Raw genomic sequence first — 15,078 nt, 5'->3', positions numbered from 1 at the left:
TGTTGGGCTATTGTTAATTAATTCAACTTTTTGATTACATAGAAGTCTTCTCTTCATATTTTTATCTTTCAAATAACCAGGTGCGAGACATTAAGATCTTCAAATTTAATTTACACAAAAGATATATTATTTGAGACTGATAACGTGGAAAAAAACGTTAAAACTGATAAAACCGCAGAGTGAATTTTAACCGTCGGCTCTCTAAAAAATAAAGTCTCGTTTCCGTTTATACTACTGCATAATAATTAAAATCGGACGATATGTGCCATGTTCTCATTCTCATTAAAGAAAAAATGCTCTTATAATAAAAGCGTACATCTCTCCCTTCATTATATCCAACGGTGCATTTAACAATCCATTTTAATAACATATACGTGTTTAACACCCTGAAACGTATCAATGTCAAAATAAATTTATCTCGCATCGTATTTGAGAGTTCATTTTTCGTTGTTCCGTTTTTCACGCGTAACGGTATTTTTTTCAAAACGATTTGGCGTGCACACGATCCATCAATCATACCGGAGTAGTAGATACCGTTGGTGCCTCCGTCGACATACGGAAACGTGCGTTTACGCGACACGCATGAAACGCAACATTTGTTTATGTTCATTTATCACGCATCGCCAATGATGGAATGCAAGTGTTCTGTTATGCGTGAAGCGTTTAATTCAAAAATTGATTCGCTCATTTGCTAAAACTGCGGCAAAATTACGGTGGGACGTTATTACAAAGCTTTTTACGTAAAACACAGATCAGTATTTGTTTGTAAAATATATTACATTAATTGAGAAACATTAATAATATAAACAAAATTACAAAGCAAGTAATACAATAAATAACAAGTTCTACGGGAGAATGATTAAATGGACAGCATCAATCAAGACTGGATATACAAGAAATCCCCTTTTTCCCCAAAAAACGTTATTTCGTTGTAATTAAAGGTATTTGTACGGATGTACCTGCAATATATATATATATATTTCTTTTTCGAAAGAAACAATTTAACGTATATCTTTAGGTCAGTTATGTGCTTATGTCTTGACGGATTTCCTCATTTGTATCACTTATCTTCTAAGTCTCTTACAACGTAAATATCGTCCCCAAAAAAGAACCACGCGACTTACAAAGCTAGCTTTTTGCAATAAACTGCCGCGGCAAATGGTGCGGAATGTTGTTCCGTTGTTACCTTCGATAACCCGAAATGAATTTTGTATATCGCCACGTGTGTCGGAAAATATACAGTAACAAGGGGAGTAGCGGACGCTGTTTTAGACCCGAAGCACGAACAGTACTTCCGTCTTTATCTCGTTTCTCGGCGGTTTCGTTCCTGTTCATTACGTATGGCGATAACAAAGGTAATTTCGCAATATAAATTCGAATACCTTTTTTTCCGCAACGTTGAACGGATTATATTGCCGATTCGAAGAATCGGTGATCATCGCATAATGGAAATAATAATGTCGCGGCAGACAAAAGTTTGACCTACTTGTCGCGCGATCTTAATACGTTAAATTATTAATTTCTAAATAGCTCTGTTTCTTTTATTTCCAAAAACGAACTTTTCGGGGAGACGCATTCCACACACAAATCTCTATCGACGTTCCGATTCCACTTGTGCTGTCGCTCGTTTATCAATTTTGCGGTGCATACTGGGGTGCGCGCGGCGACATTATTAATTTGCTTTCCAATTAAAGTGCCACGTCGTTAAAAGAAATTTACACGCGCGTGTGAGTCAACGACGCGCGGATGAAAAAGAGCCCGCTGATATTCGCCGCAATATTTCACGCCCGCGCACTCCCGCGAGCTCGATAAACAGCGATGCCGCGACGGAGGGGTATACATGGTTAAAAAGAAAAGAAGCGTAATGGGCGAAGAGGGAGGATGCCGAGGATGAAGAGTTTTCGGTGCCGAGGAGAGAGAAGTGGAATCGGATCAAACTCTTGCAGGCGCAAGCTGTTTCGGAAACGTATATGGTAATATTATAGATTCGTGCCGGCGCGTGCGTATAAATATCGCAAAGGAGAACAAAGAAGCGGGGCAGCTCTGGAATTGGTGACACGTAACGATGCGTGAAAAAATAAAAAAAAAATTTTTAATTAAACGCCAGCTTCAATCTTTCTATCTCGGACCTCGTATACATATAAGTTAAAGCTATATATCTACTATCTACGCAACGTGGGGAGCAAAGAGCACGCGCACTTTTTCCCCCACATCCGATTGCGCGGTTCGTTGCTGCTTATTAATTGCGGGTGATATTTCGTAATTTCTGACAGATCGTAAATATCGCCGGCGCGGCGTCGCGCTTCACGATCGTTATTTACCGCGGAGTATTACATTACGCGCCGACCACTCGGTTATTCCGATTACGGTACCTCGCGATTCAAGCTATTGTCGCGTATTGCTGAATTATGGAGTCGATATGCAAAAGCCGAAACGAAAAATGTACTTGATGCTAACAAGCTGTCATCGATTCGTGATTCGTTCGGCCTGTCAGGAAAATTAATAATTCGGTATTTCCTTATCGTCAGTAATTCTTTGTCAATAAATTTATTCTGTTTACCGTCGACTTTAAGAACTTATTCTTGATTTTCTAAACATTTAATATTTGTGTATTACTAAATAATTAATTTTTATTTTTTTTATCAAAAAAAAATAAACTAAAGGCTTGCATAGTTCGTTGTATACATGAACTAAAGCTTGTAAAATCTGTGCCATCCGTCGCATGTATCATTGCGGATCAAGATAAGCGAGAGACAAGTCAAAAACCCTTTTAATCGTAAAACTTAGCTAGAAGGGTCTGATATTCAAAAAGTAGAATGTAATTTAAATATATTTCCCGGCGTTTCAGTGTCAACGTTTGTCTGCGAAACAAATCATCGTGAAGCATGACGTCACTGCGCAAGACGAGACAATTTCCGGTGGCGGCACATACACACACGTTGCGAATATCGTGTACACTCCTCAGGCTTAAATATCGAAGTGCCCGATTTACGATTCGTCTCTCCCCACTCCACTCGATTGGCCACTCGAAGAATCTGCAGAGGAACGCATCCGATTCCAAATTCAAGTTAGATTGGATAGGGAGGATCGAGGTCGGAAATCGTTTCGGTATCGCGGCAGACCCTCGCGAATCGCAAAACTTCTCTCTGGTTCGTCAGTGGTACACCGCTAGACTGGGCTACTAAGCTGAAGCACGTGAACCGGGTCAACTTCCATTTCGAATATGCCGTAAAATCGAGCGTGGTGAAAATACTTTGCGCAAAGCGAGCGAGGTATTATCCGCAAAAGGAAATGGATTCAATTACGCTTTCAAATCGCTTCCGAAAGCTGGATTAAGTGGAACACGGCCAAACCGCTCATTTCAACTGTCAAGTACTTTTCTTTCATTGTATGTACCAGAAATTAGTAAAGCATACAGATCGCTCGATAAAACGGCGCGCTTGCGAGATCGCTTTTATTATTTATTTAAATTCGAAAATTGTTAGCGTCTCCTCCAGTGCTAACCCCGGAGAGAATTCAAATCCACCTTCCAAACTTGTAAATCTTTCCCTGATAAATGGAATAAAATTTACCGGTCGGCGGTCTGTGTACTTTTATAGTCACACTGAACACTGAATACGGCGTAATTTATTCAAGCTAAATTTGCAACAATTTCAACTGCGATAAAGGAAAGTTAAACCTCGCCGCGAAGAAATTAGAAAGAAAAGCGGAAACTTCCAGCAAAACTTGGTGACTCTACAGGAAAAGTTTTGTCTCTCCTTCGACCATCATCGACCAAATAAAAATAAACGCTCACAACACAGACGCAAAACGATAATTATAACATCTGCATCATAAATGATTTATGAACAACGTTTGTATATCTCCGCTGTCATTTTTCAAATCGAGCTACTCGAGAAGAAGCTACATTTAAACTTTATAAAAAGTTTTGTAATCTCTAATAAAAGGATTTATTTATAATTTCTTTTTCATTTCCAGCGGAACAAACTTCCGTTAATAAGTTGAAACATTTAATTGAAAGCATTCACAACTTATTGAAACCATTGAGCCATTTAAATGGAGCTTCTTTCATACGAAAGCAACTGGCATATTTACTGCAGCACGATCCCTTCCAGCAATACCAATACTAAAACCAACCAGAGGTTACAGAAGTAAAGTGAGGTTGTTAATAAGAAGTATATTTTATATTGTTTTGAAAGTTTTTTTTTTAATACAAAGTTCTTCCCTTTCACGATATCATAAGTCGTCTTTTATATGAAAAGAGCCAAATGATTATTTTAATTATTTTTAATTAATCCTTGACTGATATTTTTCACAATAAATTCTTTACAGTAATTTACTAAAGATGCATATTAGCTTCAAAGAATTAAATCGATTATCGATTTAAATATGGGAATTTACTGTTCCAACAAAGAGCTATGTTTTAAAGACCAACGAAAAATCGGTATGCAGTTTACTGAATTTGGAAAAAGTATTGACTACTAAATTCACATAATATGTTATTATTAGACTACCAAGCTTCAGTCCCCGGACTGTAAATAGCGTTTTTCTCTTTCTAATTGATTGCATATCATATAAGTCCTGTTTCACCCATCATTATTAATCATTTGTAATGTATTTTTAGATAGATGTGTAAAGATAGATGTGCCATATATTGTATATAAAATCGCTATTTTGAGTCTTATGTATTACGATAATTTTGACAGTGAGTAATATTGATTAATATTACTTACAAACTATCAATTTAATCTCCTAGTTAATAAATACACTAAAACGTACAAAAATAAAAATAGTATAAGTTATTTATACTTGTGTTAATAATACATCCACAATCCTCCGCTATTTACGTAACGTCGAACGAAAGACAGTTATGAAATATTCAATGTTCAGATCTTAGACAGTTCCTTAATATCTGACGATATGGATATGCATGCATATTCCGCATGTGTATCGCACGTAGATACGTAAGAAAAGAGCGGGGACACGTCCCGAGGGGCGCATTTACTAGCCGGATAACATTTTACACGAAGCCAAATGGTGAACGTCGAAGCGATACTTTATCGGGAAATCCGTTACGTAAAATAAAAGCACTCGGAGGCTCTGCGACGCGTCGCCGTCGACCGCTGTGTAGCGAGAGATCGAAATACGAGGCGGAAGGCAGACGCGGCGGCGTTACTCAGCTCGCGTAGAAATGGCGCGCTGATTCGCCAGTAAACCCTAGAAGAGATACTATAAAAAAAGAAAACGCGAGAAAACCTGACCTTATCTCTTGGCTGAGAATTATTGAAGCTGCGAAAGAGAACTCAAACGCGCGTCAGTAACGCGCCTTAATTAAATCTTGACTTTTTACATTCACTATGCCTTATAAAATGCATCTCTCTTTTACTATTCGATTGATTGCCGCTATTGACCTGAATTCTAAATTGAGAATGCATTCTCATTTTATACTTGTACTCTGTATTTTCTTCATTATGATAATATTTGTTGAAGTTACGACGTATAAGTGATTGTTTCTTTCCGCGTTTCTTTCACGCGAAGAAACTCGGAAGATCGAACTGTGCCGCGAATGAGAGCCGCGGAGAATCACATACGACAGTCGCAGGGCAGGAAAGCTTTGCGAAAATCCTGATTTATCGCTTCTTCTCGATCACTATCGGTATCACTATCGGTATCCTTGAGGGAGGCACCAGACGCTGCATAATGACGTCGGCGAATAATAACGTCACGGCGGGATTCAGTTCACGTCCTCGAAGTTTTATGTATTGTGGTAACGGATGGAGAGCTTCGAAACGGGCCAAAAATCGGCTCCAACACATCCGATTACATTACATGTTGATTGTTGCGAAACAGAATAGAAATAAGACGCAAAACGATTATTACTGCACCTTAACAGTAATACAGAATATCTAGTTATAATTAATATAGTTATAATTTGTATATTAAATAAATTATAACCATTATGATAACAATCAAGTAGATACGCGGAAAAAAGGATTGGTTCTACAGCAAATTTAGTTGTAAAATAGGGGTAACTAACATTTTTTACAACGAAAGTTATACTTTTTTCAGCAAGAGCTATAACTTAACAATAGTAGTAAAATTTTAACAAAATTATAGCTTTCGCTGCAAAAAATATTAGTTATCCCTGTTTTACAACAAAATTTGCTATAGTAGCTAATCCTTTTATCTGTGTAACAAATGTACAATATATGATCAGGCTGGATCTTTTGTGCCAAGTAATAAATTAAATTTCTTCAAAATTATAAATTATATCGTCTCTTTATTATTTACAACATTTCCAATTACCACAACGGTTTTTAATTGTTATGCATGAAATACAACAGAATCAAAATTAATTAAATATAAAGTTAATTAAATAACGCTCTTCTTGCAAATTTGAAATTAATTTAAACTAAATTAAATAAATTTTTTATATGTATAAAATTATATAAATATTTTATACTTTCTATTTGTTAATCACGAGACATAAATACCATTAGTAAACTTAAATTAGAGCAGTTAATTAAAAAAATTTAACATTTTAATTGTTAAACCTTTATTTGTGTTTTCTACCTTTTATTTTCTTTATATTTTATATTTGTAAAAAATTATTTTATACAATTTTTATACGAGTATATTCTCATACGCAAAGTAAATTAATTAATAAATGCATGATAAGCATAATAATAAAGAAGCATCCAAAATTAAACTTATCCTAATCTGTTGTAACTGACCCATTTTAAGGCAACGGATGTGTAGAATGCTATATACTTATATGTAAGATCTTTATATTGTTAACAAATTTCATACCTTTATCTAGATATATGGTATGTATATTTAATAAGTTACCATACATTCGTTACCTTCAACAAATATATTAATTCATCACTCACCGATACCGATGCGCAATAGCGGAATTATATCTGCCACGTAGCAACGTTGATTCTGTAACATATAAATATAAAATTTATATTAAAATGGTATTTAAAAAACTCAATGTTTTAAAACATAATTCCTATGGCACCAAACCTTTTATTTATCATTCAATTAGATTATTAGATAGATATTTATTTAAATAATTATTTTCCTAAAATAATCTTTACAATAATGAGCTTTTATAAAACTTCAAATTATCACTTTCTTTCTAATTATTATTTCTAAATTATTGTGAAATAAAGCGACTCACAAGAATAAACAGGAAAAAAGTTGCTTTTACACAAATAAATTATATTTACCGCAAAGTTGTTTCGCTGGTGCCCGATGCCTCTCCCAGGCCTCCTCCTCCTCTCAGGCTGTCCTCTCGGATTATCAGCTCCCTCGATGCGACACTCGTGTTCCCTCGATGCGAAGCTGATGCTTCTTCCCGCGTTATTTTCTGTAACATAAAAATTATCGAATCGATTAAATAATTGTCACGCGCATCGAACATCTTATTCGTTATTCAGATTAATATACTTTTAAATTACTTCTTCGCAAAAAAATCTCTATGTTAGAATCAACTTGAATTAAATTTTTCAAATTACTTCTTTTTACTAATTTATATTCCGAATCACGGTTTAACATGACAACTGAATAAGGATAAACAAAAAAAGAAATTCTATAACATCTGTAGAAAAAATAAAGAGTAACACTTACCATCAGAAATGTTGGTACGTCGATGCCCGATGCCTCTCCCAAACCTCCTGCTCGGGTGTCAGCTACGCAGGATTCCTTCGCTGCTCCGATGTCACCTTCTGCGTCGTTGTTTTCTGAAACATTCAAATGATCCGTTCGATTAAGTAAAGACAGAAGAGATAGAAAATTTTTGGACATAAGTAACATAGTACGTAAAAATCAATTACACTCACCACTTTCTTTCAGGCTGCTCTGGCCGCAAAATCCACCTCCACCTTCGGGTCAAATAGGAGTCTCGAGCCACATTGAGACTCGTGGCAATGCAGTGTGACTTCATCCATTAAGCAAGAAAAATTAAGAAGCCATTTCGGCTATATTGCATTAATTTTACGACGCTGTTGCAAAATAGTCGAAATGTTTTTTGACATTTCTCGCTTAATAAAAATGTAATTGCTAAAAGGAATTAAAAATTATTCTCTACCTTTTTTTTTTTTTTTTTTTTTAACGTGGTGGAAATCTTCGAAAGACTCCCCCGCCCTGAGGAAGGGAGGGAGAGTGTCGGATTCTACGCGCACGCGTACCACCGTTACGAGGGGCGCTTCAGAGGACCGGAATCCCCTGAGCCTCCCTCAGCGTGGCATCGCGCGCCCATAGCCTACCGACTAAAACCACCACGAGCGACCCTGACCTAACTTTCTAAGGGAGGTGGGTGTCGATCCGCAGACACACGCACCGCTCTACGCTACGTCCTATAATCGCCTAACTTCCGCCGCGTGTGGTGGGTGTCGATCCGCAGACACACGCACCGCGCGACTCTACGCCCTACAATCCACCCGTAATCTCGCAGGGTTGGGTGGGTGTCGATCCGCAGACACACGCACCGCGCGACTCTACGCCCTACAATCCACCCGTAATCTCGCAGGGTTGGGTGGGTGTCGATCCGCAGACACACGCACCCCGCGCGACGCGACGACCTAATCGCCTAAACACTCTCAGGGTGGTGGATGTCGATCCGCAGACACACTCACCCCGCGCGACGCGACGACCTAATCGCCTAAACACTCAGGGTGGTGGATGTCGATCCGCAGACACACGCACCCCGCGCGACGCGACGACCTAATCGCCTAAACACTCTCAGGGTGGTGGATGTCGATCCGCAGACACACGCACCCCGCGCGACGACCTAACCGCCTAAACACTCTCAGGGTGGTGGATGTCGATCCGCAGACACACTCACCCCGCGCGACGCGACGACCTAATCGCCTAAACACTCTCAGGGTGGTGGATGTCGATCCGCAGACACACGCACCCCGCGCGACGCGACGACCTAATCGCCTAAACACTCTCAGGGTGGTGGATGTCGATCCGCAGACACACGCACCCCGCGCGACGCGACGACCTAATCGCCTAAACACTCTCAGGGTGGTGGATGTCGATCCGCAGACACACGCACCCCGCGCGACGCGACGACCTAATCGCCTAAACACTCTCAGGGTGGTGGATGTCGATCCGCAGACACACGCACCCCGCGCGACGACCTAACCGCCAAAACACTCTCAGGGTGGTGGATGTCGATCCGCAGACACACTCACCCCGCGCGACGCGACGACCTAATCGCCTAAACACTCTCAGGGTGGTGGATGTCGATCCGCAGACACACGCACCCGCGCGACGCGACGACCTAATCGCCTAAACACTCTCAGGGTGGTGGATGTCGATCCGCAGACACACGCACCCCGCGCGACCGACGACCTAATCGCCTAAACACTCTCAGGGTGGTGGATGTCGATCCGCAGACACACGCACCCCGCGCGACGACCTAACCGCCTAAACACTCTCAGGGTGGTGGATGTCGATCCGCAGACACACTCACCCCGCGCGACGCGACGACCTAATCGCCTAAACACTCTCAGGGTGGTGGATGTCGATCCGCAGACACACTCACCCCGCGCGACGCGACGACCTAATCGCCTAAACACTCTCAGGGTGGTGGATGTCGATCCGCAGACACACGCACCCCGCGCGACGACCTAATCGCCTAAACACTCTCAGGGTGGTGGATGTCGATCCGCAGACACACTCACCCCGCGCGACGCGACGACCTAATCGCCTAAACACTCTCAGGGTGGTGGATGTCGATCCGCAGACACACTCACCCCGCGCGACGCGACGACCTAATCGCCTAAACACTCTCAGGGTGGTGGATGTCGATCCGCAGACACACTCACCCCGCGCGACGCGACGACCTAATCGCCTAAACACTCTCAGGGTGGTGGATGTCGATCCGCAGACACACGCACCCCGCGCGACGCGACGACCTAATCGCCTAAACACTCTCAGGGTGGTGGATGTCGATCCGCAGACACACGCACCCCGCGCGACGCGACGACCTAATCGCCTAAACACTCTCAGGGTGGTGGATGTCGATCCGCAGACACACGCACCCCGCGCGACGACCTAACCGCCTAAACACTCTCAGGGTGGTGGATGTCGATCCGCAGACACACGCACCCCGCGCGACGCGACGACCTAATCGCCTAAACACTCTCAGGGTGGTGGATGTCGATCCGCAGACACACTCACCCCGCGCGACGCGACGACCTAATCGCCTAAACACTCTCAGGGTGGTGGATGTCGATCCGCAGACACACGCACCCCGCGCGACGCGACGACCTAATCGCCTAAACACTCTCAGGGTGGTGGATGTCGATCCGCAGACACACTCACCCCGCGCGACGCGACGACCTAATCGCCTAAACACTCTCAGGGTGGTGGATGTCGATCCGCAGACACACGCACCCCGCGCGACGCGACGACCTAATCGCCTAAACACTCTCAGGGTGGTGGATGTCGATCCGCAGACACACGCACCCCGCGCGACGACGACCTAACCGCCTAAACACTCTCAGGGTGGTGGATGTCGATCCGCAGACACACTCACCCCGCGCGACGCGACGACCTAATCGCCTAAACACTCTCAGGGTGGTGGATGTCGATCCGCAGACACACGCACCCCGCGCGACGCGACGACCTAATCGCCTAAACACTCTCAGGGTGGTGGATGTCGATCCGCAGACACACTCACCCCGCGCGACGCGACGACCTAATCGCCTAAACACTCTCAGGGTGGTGGATGTCGATCCGCAGACACACCACCCCGCGCGACGCGACGACCTAATCGCCTAAACACTCTCAGGGTGGTGGATGTCGATCCGCAGACACACGCACCCCGCGCGACGCGACGACCTAATCGCCTAAACACTCTCAGGGTGGTGGATGTCGATCCGCAGACACACGCACCCCGCGCGACGCGACGACCTAATCGCCTAAACACTCTCAGGGTGGTGGATGTCGATCCGCAGACACACTCACCCCGCGCGACGCGACGACCTAATCGCCTAAACACTCTCAGGGTGGTGGATGTCGATCCGCAGACACACGCACCCCGCGCGACGCGACGACCTAATCGCCTAAACACTCTCAGGGTGGTGGATGTCGATCCGCAGACACACGCACCCCGCGCGACGCGACGACCTAATCGCCTAAACACTCTCAGGGTGGTGGATGTCGATCCGCAGACACACGCACCCCGCGCGACGCGACGACCTAATCGCCTAAACACTCTCAGGGTGGTGGATGTCGATCCGCAGACACACGCACCCCGCGCGACGCGACGACCTAATCGCCTAAACACTCTCAGGGTGGTGGATGTCGATCCGCAGACACACGCACCCCGCGCGACGCGACGACCTAATCGCCTAAACACTCTCAGGGTGGTGGATGTCGATCCGCAGACACACTCACCCCGCGCGACGCGACGACCTAATCGCCTAAACACTCTCAGGGTGGTGGATGTCGATCCGCAGACACACGCACCCCGCGCGACGCGACGACCTAATCGCCTAAACACTCTCAGGGTGGTGGATGTCGATCCGCAGACACACGCACCCCGCGCGACGACGACCTAACCGCCTAAACACTCTCAGGGTGGTGGATGTCGATCCGCAGACACACTCACCCCGCGCGACGCGACGACCTAATCGCCTAAACACTCTCAGGGTGGTGGATGTCGATCCGCAGACACACGCACCCCGCGCGACGCGACGACCTAATCGCCTAAACACTCTCAGGGTGGTGGATGTCGATCCGCAGACACACGCACCCCGCGCGACGACCTAATCGCCTAAACACTCTCAGGGTGGTGGATGTCGATCCGCAGACACACGCACCCCGCGCGACGCGACGACCTAATCGCCTAAACACTCTCAGGGTGGTGGATGTCGATCCGCAGACACACTCACCCCGCGCGACGCGACGACCTAATCGCCTAAACACTCTCAGGGTGGTGGATGTCGATCCGCAGACACACTCACCCCGCGCGACGCGACGACCTAATCGCCTAAACACTCTCAGGGTGGTGGATGTCGATCCGCAGACACACGCACCCCGCGCGACGACGACCTAATCGCCTAAACACTCTCAGGGTGGTGGATGTCGATCCGCAGACACACTCACCCCGCGCGACGCGACGACCTAATCGCCTAAACACTCTCAGGGTGGTGGATGTCGATCCGCAGACACACGCACCCCGCGCGACGCGACGACCTAATCGCCTAAACACTCTCAGGGTGGTGGATGTCGATCCGCAGACACACGCACCCCGCGCGACGCGACGACCTAATCGCCTAAACACTCTCAGGGTGGTGGATGTCGATCCGCAGACACACGCACCCCGCGCGACGCGACGACCTAATCGCCTAAACACTCTCAGGGTGGTGGATGTCGATCCGCAGACACACTCACCCCGCGCGACGCGACGACCTAATCGCCTAAACACTCTCAGGGTGGTGGATGTCGATCCGCAGACACACGCACCCCGCGCGACGCGACGACCTAATCGCCTAAACACTCTCAGGGTGGTGGATGTCGATCCGCAGACACACGCACCCCGCGCGACGCGACGACCTAATCGCCTAAACACTCTCAGGGTGGTGGATGTCGATCCGCAGACACACGCACCCCGCGCGACGCGACGACCTAATCGCCTAAACACTCTCAGGGTGGTGGATGTCGATCCGCAGACACACGCACCCCGCGCGACGCGACGACCTAATCGCCTAAACACTCTCAGGGTGGTGGATGTCGATCCGCAGACACACGCACCCCGCGCGCGACGACCTAACCGCCTAAACACTCTCAGGGTGGTGGATGTCGATCCGCAGACACACTCACCCCGCGCGACGCGACGACCTAATCGCCTAAACACTCTCAGGGTGGTGGATGTCGATCCGCAGACACACGCACCCCGCGCGACGCGACGACCTAATCGCCTAAACACTCTCAGGGTGGTGGATGTCGATCCGCAGACACACGCACCCCGCGCGACGCGACGACCTAATCGCCTAAACACTCTCAGGGTGGTGGATGTCGATCCGCAGACACACTCACCCCGCGCGACGCGACGACCTAATCGCCTAAACACTCTCAGGGTGGTGGATGTCGATCCGCAGACACACGCACCCCGCGCGACGCGACGACCTAATCGCCTAAACACTCTCAGGGTGGTGGATGTCGATCCGCAGACACACGCACCCCGCGCGACGACCTAATCGCCTAAACACTCTCAGGGTGGTGGATGTCGATCCGCAGACACACGCACCCCGCGCGACGCGACGACCTAATCGCCTAAACACTCTCAGGGTGGTGGATGTCGATCCGCAGACACACGCACCCCGCGCGACGCGACGACCTAATCGCCTAAACACTCTCAGGGTGGTGGATGTCGATCCGCAGACACACGCACCCCGCGCGACGCGACGACCTAATCGCCTAAACACTCTCAGGGTGGTGGATGTCGATCCGCAGACACACGCACCCCGCGCGACGACGACCTAATCGCCTAAACACTCTCAGGGTGGTGGATGTCGATCCGCAGACACACGCACCCCGCGCGACGCGACGACCTAATCGCCTAAACACTCTCAGGGTGGTGGATGTCGATCCGCAGACACACGCACCCCGCGCGACGCGACGACCTAATCGCCTAAACACTCTCAGGGTGGTGGATGTCGATCCGCAGACACACGCACCCCGCGCGACGCGACGACCTAATCGCCTAAACACTCTCAGGGTGGTGGATGTCGATCCGCAGACACACGCACCCCGCGCGACGCGACGACCTAATCGCCTAAACACTCTCAGGGTGGTGGATGTCGATCCGCAGACACACGCACCCCGCGCGACGCGACGACCTAATCGCCTAAACACTCTCAGGGTGGTGGATGTCGATCCGCAGACACACTCACCCCGCGCGACGCGACGACCTAATCGCCTAAACACTCTCAGGGTGGTGGATGTCGATCCGCAGACACACGCACCCCGCGCGACGACGACCTAATCGCCTAAACACTCTCAGGGTGGTGGATGTCGATCCGCAGACACACTCACCCCGCGCGACGCGACGACCTAATCGCCTAAACACTATCAGGGTGGTGGATGTCGATCCGCAGACACACGCACCCCGCGCGACGCGACGACCTAATCGCCTAAACACTCTCAGGGTGGTGGATGTCGATCCGCAGACACACGCACCCCGCGCGACGCGACGACCTAATCGCCTAAACCACTCTCAGGGTGGTGGATGTCGATCCGCAGACACACTCACCCCGCGCGACGCGACGACCTAATCGCCTAAACACTCTCAGGGTGGTGGATGTCGATCCGCAGACACACGCACCCCGCGCGACGCGACGACCTAATCGCCTAAACACTCTCAGGGTGGTGGATGTCGATCCGCAGACACACTCACCCCGCGCGACGCGACGACCTAATCGCCTAAACACTCTCAGGGTGGTGGATGTCGATCCGCAGACACACTCACCCCGCGCGACGCGACGACCTAATCGCCTAAACACTCTCAGGGTGGTGGATGTCGATCCGCAGACACACGCACCCCGCGCGACGACCTAATCGCCTAAACACTCTCAGGGTGGTGGATGTCGATCCGCAGACACACTCACCCCGCGCGACGCGACGACCTAATCGCCTAAACACTCTCAGGGTGGTGGATGTCGATCCGCAGACACACGCACCCCGCGCGACGCGACGACCTAATCGCCTAAACACTCTCAGGGTGGTGGATGTCGATCCGCAGACACACGCACCCCGCGCGACGCGACGACCTAATCGCCTAAACACTCTCAGGGTGGTGGATGTCGATCCGCAGACACACTCCACCCCGCGCGACGCGACGACCTAATCGCCTAAACACTCTCAGGGTGGTGGATGTCGATCCGCAGACACACGCACCCCGCGCGACGCGACGACCTAATCGCCTAAACACTCTCAGGGTGGTGGATGTCGATCCGCAGACACACTCACCCCGCGCGACGCGACGACCTAATCGCCTAAACACTCTCAGGGTGGTGGATGTCGATCCGCAGACACACTCACCCCGCGCGACGC

At 47.8% G+C, this 15,078-nt stretch overlaps 1 long non-coding RNA gene across 1 annotated transcript; it reads right to left on the bottom strand.

Moving 5' to 3' along the window:
* Positions 1 to 7,082: 7,082 nt before the first annotated feature.
* On the bottom strand, positions 7,083 to 8,571 carry LOC139817320 (uncharacterized). Its single transcript, XR_011733195.1, has 3 exons — positions 7,848 to 8,571; positions 7,636 to 7,748; positions 7,083 to 7,375 (listed from the first exon to the last, which is right to left on the bottom strand). It is a non-coding gene; the product is annotated as an uncharacterized lncRNA (long non-coding RNA).
* Positions 8,572 to 15,078: the final 6,507 nt, after the last annotated feature.

The sequence above is a fragment of the Temnothorax longispinosus genome, chromosome 8, assembly GCF_030848805.1.
Source record: "Temnothorax longispinosus isolate EJ_2023e chromosome 8, Tlon_JGU_v1, whole genome shotgun sequence".
NCBI lineage: Eukaryota > Metazoa > Arthropoda > Insecta > Hymenoptera > Formicidae > Temnothorax > Temnothorax longispinosus.
Note: the sequence above shows the minus strand (reverse complement) of the source record. Positions and strands in the feature narration are given on the sequence as shown.